Raw genomic sequence first — 6,764 nt, forward strand, 5'->3', positions numbered from 1 at the left:
TTTATGACCTGCATATTGCTTTATATATCTTCAACATATTTAGTCAGAAGAAATTTCTTTTGCAAAAAATCAAAACTCAATAAGAGATGTTTTATTAAAAAAATAAAAAAAAAGGTGTGGGGTTGGGGGGGGGATTCTGAACCCCAAACAGAGGAATTGAGGTAAGGTAATGTGTGGATCTGTTGAAAAATTCTTGATTTGGTGATATGAACTTACTTTTGGTCGAAGGCTCTGAAACAAGAACGAATTGTTTAAGTGCAGAACCATCAAGACTCTGTTCAAAAGTCAATTTTTTCCCTTTCCAGTAGAAACATCCATTTCCATATCCACCACTAAAGCCTACAAATTCACAGTCCTTCCAGCAGTTCGCTCTGCAGTCACTCTCAGTAAGACTTGAATTATCATCACCATGATCATTTGGCCAGCTCCGTCACTGTTACGGAAATTCCCTGATTTCAAAACAAATGTCTCATTATGATTCCTGCAACCAGGCTGCTCCCATAATTCACAGCCTTTGTAAACAGGAGATCCTTGTATGTTATAACCATAACAGAGACTGACTTGTGCTATCATTGGCCTATCACTATCATATATATCCCCGTTATAGCTCAGCCTCCATCCAGAAATAGTTTTTCGATATTCAGGTGTCAACTTGGGGTCTATTATAAGGGAGTAGCTGAAGTAATCCTCCACATCATTTGAAACATTGGTGAAATTGTAATTGAGATTTCCAACATCGGGTTTAGGGACTATATTCTCAAATTCCTTGACATTCAATCTCCAGTTCTGATTAGTATAGTCTTTCAAGTCGCCACTGGTCCAATAAGCCAACCCTCGTCGTCGTACGATCAACCTACGTGTGCCTGGATCCCATTCTAGCGTAAAAGCTCCGGAAGCAGGATTGATATCGTCAAACCACGACGTAAGATACCACTTTCTTCCAGTCCTATGATTAACACCTAATTTCATCCCCGGAATAAGAGTATCAGTTGGATAATCAAAGCTTTCCCACAGAACCCTGCCAGCAGAACCTTCTATATTCATCTCTCTCACTACAAAATTCCCTGAATTCAACAGAGTGGCTGTTATGTTTGCGCCATTTCAGCCTGAATACAGCTCAATAGGATCTGATCCGTTGCTTGTTAGAATAAGTTTTCCAGCACTATTCATTGAGAGTGCCAGAATTATCCATAATAGGTTTTTCTCTGTTACCAAGCCATACCGGATCGAACGAAGAATTTGTATACCATATTCCTAAATAACTATTATTGGAACGTTCGGGCTTATAGAATCCTAAAGTGAAAACTTTGTTTGCAGAAACTAAGGAAGAAGATGAATTTAGACTATCCCCATGTATAAGAGTGTTAAGAGATGAAACAAGGGGCACAAAACAATAGAATAGCAGAAGGAAGAATGATTTGGTTAGGATTACAGCTTTCTCCATTTTTGATATGAGCAATTGTTAAAGCCCATCATATGAATATGGACTTGTGATTTGAGTTTTAATTGCATAAATTAGTAAACAACAACAATAATTGAATTCTAAATTGGACCATCTTCCCTGTCACTAAATTTATCAATTAGAATAGAATACTAATTAAAGTCTTTCAAGTCTTAGTTTTACATTTTTCAAGTCTTTCCAAAATGCATTAATCTAATCCTGCCAAGATTAAATATTCTTAATTTTTTGGCCAATCGTCAAAATTTGGCAAGACTTCAGCAATAATATCGATGGAAGTGTATGGTGTTTCAAATATAATATACAAGAGTTTATACACTTTCATGTCATATCAGTAGGATATCTTGAAAAAAAATCTCAAATCTTCAAATTTACTCTTTGTTCTTCCCCTTTTTTTTTCCGATTTTATATACAGGGTAAAATTCAGCCCTAAAAGTAGTTCAATTACTTACAAGCATTTATTCATTAATCAAACAACAATCATTGGAAGTTCAAAACATGTTAATAATGGAAAACAAAGTAATTTGCACAAATTAATGTTATATCTATAAATTACAGAGAGGGTCCCACTTATGCCGACTCGACATCGATTATTCAGTTGAAAGCTTGGACTTGGACCCGTTTCATTAAAACTATTTTGGCCCGTCTCACTCCTCCCGTATATGTGTGAGTTCATTATTCATCAAAAGTAAAGCATTCTAACCCTAGTAAAATCTTGCACTCATTCTCTCGCACTCATTCTCTCTTGTATGGCTATTGACTTGACCGTTAAAGTGCAAATGATCGTCAGATTTTTTTTCTCCGACCATTGACCTTTGGATATTAACGGAGTGTTCTAATATGCAGATGATGTCTACGTAGAGAGGAAGAGGTCAGAGTTCCATTGGCCATGTCAACCGTGCAAAAATTGAGGTCAAAATATAAAAACAATTTACACATTGTATGAGGCAGTGTGAAAAATTGAAAAAAAATAAAAAAGAATTGACAAAAATAAAAACGAACAATTAAAAAAATATTTATGTAAAAACGCAACCATTTAAATGTATAATTTGAATCACTTTAAATGACCGTTGAGAGTTAAAATTCGCAAAGAAATTTTTCGTTAGTTTTACTAACCGAAATATATAGTAAAAGTAACAAAATTATAAGTTTAAATTATAAATTAAATATAGTAAATGTTACCAGAAAAATTTTAACGACCCAAATGAATTGTCTGTGTCCATCAGTAGTTATTAGTGAATTTTACACCTTTTTTAATTATTATTTACTTATTTTTAAGAGTAAATGAAATTGAGAACTCATTGACGTTAAATTCAATTACAATTTCTAAATACCATTTATGTCAGATTAATTTATTTTGCTTGTCCAATGACGCACTTGTATTAACATAGTTTTTGTTCACTAGACCATCAATAGACGGTAAAAAAGTGAAATTCACTAATTAACTTGAAATAAAACGAAATTTAACGATCTACATAAAAATTCGAAATGAGCTCACTACCACCTTTGCTTTTAATCTTACCTTTTGTCTAATTACATGAAAAATCAACTTTTGATAGGATTAGAATCAAGCGTATGACTTGTGACTGAAATATGCTATTGTCGAGTCAAGAATTGATGAAATTGGGTAGTAATTAAGGTTTTTCTTTCACTGGCAAGGGTTGTGAAAATTGAAATTTCTGAATTAGTTGTATAGACTATTCATATTGCCAAAGGTATGAATTTTTCCAATTTGTACAATAATATGAGTAACATCACAATAAATGAGACTTTCTTTTCGATAAATTTGAGATCAAATATTTAAGTGTAATTTGTTCAGTTCATAATGTTCATTGATGGTTTTAATAAAAGAGTAATGCTATTATGGCATATCAATGCGCACACGGATGAATCCAGGATTGGGCTATAAAATTTCTAGTCAGGTTAATACGCGGAAAAAAAATTACTCATAAAAAGAATGATTTGATTAGGATTACGGGTTTCTCCATTTTGATATGAGCAATTGTTAAAGCCAATCAGATGAATATGGAATTGTGATTTGGGTTTTACTTGTATAAATCAGTAAACACCAACAATAATTGAATTCTAAATTGGACCATCTTCCCTGTCACCAAATTTCTCAATTAGAATAGAATACTAATTAAAGTCTTTCAAGTCTTAGTTTTACATTTTTCAAGTCTTTCCAAAATACATTAATCTAATCCCGCCAAGATTAAATATTCTTAATTTTTCGGCCAATTGTCAAAATTTGGCAAGACTTCAGCGATAATATCGATGGAAGTGTATGGTGTTTCAAATATTATATACAAGAGTTTATACACTTTTATGGCATATCAATGCGCAATATCAGTAGAAAATCTATTTAAAAAAAGAAAGAAAAGAAAGCCTCAAATCTTCAAATTTACTCTTTTATATACAAGGTAAAACTCACGCCTAAAAACGGTTCAATTACTTATAAGCATTTATTCATTAATCAAACAACAATCCTTGGAAGTACAAAACAAATTAATAATAGGGAAAAAAATTAAATTGCACAAACTAATGTTATATCTATATATTAAAGAGGGGGTCCCATTAAAGAGGGGGTCCCATATATGCCAACTCGACATCGATTATTCATTTGAAAGCTTAGATTTGGACCCGTTTCACTAAACCTATTTTGGCCAGTCTCACTCCTCCTGTATATATGTGAGTTCATTATTCATCAAAAGTAATGGATTCTAACCCTAGTCAAATCTTCCTCTCAGTCTCTTACACTCATTCTCTCTTGTACGGCTATTGACTTGACCATTAAAGTGCAAATGGTCATAAGATTTTTTTCTCCGACCAATGACCTTTGGATCCTAACGGAGTGTTCTAATATGCAGATGATGTCTATAGATGAGGTCGGAATTCTATTGGCCACGTCATCCGCGCAAAAATTGAGGTCAAAATATAAAAACAAATTACAAATTGTATGAGGCAGTGAAAATTTTGGGGCGGGGGGAGGGGGGGTGATAATAATAATAGAAACGAACAATTAAAAATATATTTATTTAAAAACGCAACCATTTAAATGAATAATTTGAATCACTTTAAATGATCGTTGAGAGTTAAAGTTCGCAAAGAAATTTTTCATTAGTTTTACTAATCGAAATATATAGTAAAAGTGACAAAATTATAAGTTTAAATTATTAATTCAATATGGTAAAAGTTACCGTAAAAATTTTAACGACCAAATGGATTGTTTGTGTCAATCAGTAGTCATTAGTGAATTTCACACCTTTTTTAATTATTATTTACTTATTTTTAAGAGTAAATGAAATTGAGAACTCATTGACGTAAAATTCGATTACAATCACTAAATACCATTTATGTCTGATCAATTTATGTTGCATGTCCAATGACACACTTGTATTAAAATAATTTTTGTTCACTAGACCATCAATAAACGGTAAAAAAAGTGAAATTCACTAATTAACTTGAAATAAAACGAAATTTAACGATCTACATAAAAATTCGCAATGAGCCCACTACCACCTTTGTTTTTAATCTTACATTTTGTCTAATTATATGAAAAATCAACTTTTGATAGGATTAGAATCAGGCGTATGACTTGTGACTCAAATATGCTATTGTCGAGTCAAGAATTGATGAAATTGGATAGTAATTAAGGTTTTTATTTAATTGGCAAGGGTTGTGAGAATTGAAATTTCTAAATTAGTTGTATAGAATATTCATATTGCCAAATGTATGAATTTTCCAATTTGTACAATAATATGAGTAACATCACAATAAATGAGACTTTCTTTTCGATAAATTTGAGATCAAATATTTAAGTGTAATTTGTTCGCAATTCATAATGTTCACTGTTGGTTTTAATAAAAGAGCAATTCTATTTAGCCCAATTGGGATTGCTAAGTGGAATTAAATGAGTAATGTATGTATATATATATATATATATATACATACATACATTTTTTTTTTAATAGATGATGAGGTGTTAAAAAGAAAGTGAAGAATTTTTATTTTTTTAATTTTTTTTAATTTTAATTTTTTTTTTTTTGGTTTATAAGATTTTAACCACCCAATCAAATATCACCACATCATGTGGTGGTAAGAAAAAATCTATAATTTTGATGTATATGTAGCACAACATTAATTAAAAAAAAAAGAGATATTTAAATAAATATTTAAGAGAGACTGTGTTAGTTTTAATTTAGTGTTTGATTAACATAGCTTATTTGAAAGTCTCGTACATTTTTTTAATAAGATAATTTTACGCGTAAATTCATAACTTATTCCCCTTTTTAATCACAAATTCTCGAAAATATTATATTTCACTTTCCAAAACACTGTCTCTTAAATAAATACTTACTCTTGTTTTATAATTTGTTATTACTTGGATAATTAAATAATAAAATTCTTTTAATATTTAATTTTAAATTATGTTTGGTTAATGTTTATGAATTATTTATAATGAATTATCACTTTTTATTCATATATTTCGAGAGCCTCCAATTTTATCCACTTATATACCACTCATTCATTCATGCTTATTTTTCATCAATGCACTATTCAAAAATGTATTTTTTGACAAAAAAATTGGGTTCAAATGAGGTTTAGACTCTAGATCTTTCAGGTTGAAAATTTGTTAAGCGACAAATAGAAAATAACATGTAGAAATTGATGCATAATTCTATTTTTATCTTTTAATTCTAATTTCAGTATACAGCATCTTTCATATTGAAAAATTGTTAAATGGCAAATTCAAAATGACGAGTTTCTTGGCTACTGATCATTTCTTAAAACCAACAATCTTGGGGCATCTTACCTTCACAATCTTCTTAACTGCAAGTATCGCAAGATCATGTTACAATGAGAAATACACTAGCTTTTTTAATTTAAATTTTCCCTTTTTCCTGCATTTCACAACATCCATGAAAAATGACCACACATCCTTTAAAAAAGACATGCACTAAACAGAAACACATATTAAACACATCAATAATGGGAAAAGACAACCCACTGAACTAGTTTATACCTAATCATATCAAGCCAACTCTAGAGAAGTATGAAACAAGGCCATATACAATTAGAATCACTTTCAATGATCTTAACTAATTTATCCCTAATCATATCTAATAAATGTCACTGATAAATATATTTTATGCACTTATTTTGACATAAAAATATAGACATTTAATAATTCTTTTGAACAATTATAGTCTAATTTATTGTATATTTCGTTTATTAAGTGAAACCAGATGAATGAAAGTGGAATTGAAAGAAAAAATGAAAATTGGCAACAAAAAAAAGTGCAGGA

The sequence above is a fragment of the Olea europaea genome, chromosome 10, assembly GCF_002742605.1.
Source record: "Olea europaea var. sylvestris chromosome 10, O_europaea_v1, whole genome shotgun sequence".
Lineage (NCBI taxonomy): Eukaryota > Viridiplantae > Streptophyta > Magnoliopsida > Lamiales > Oleaceae > Olea > Olea europaea.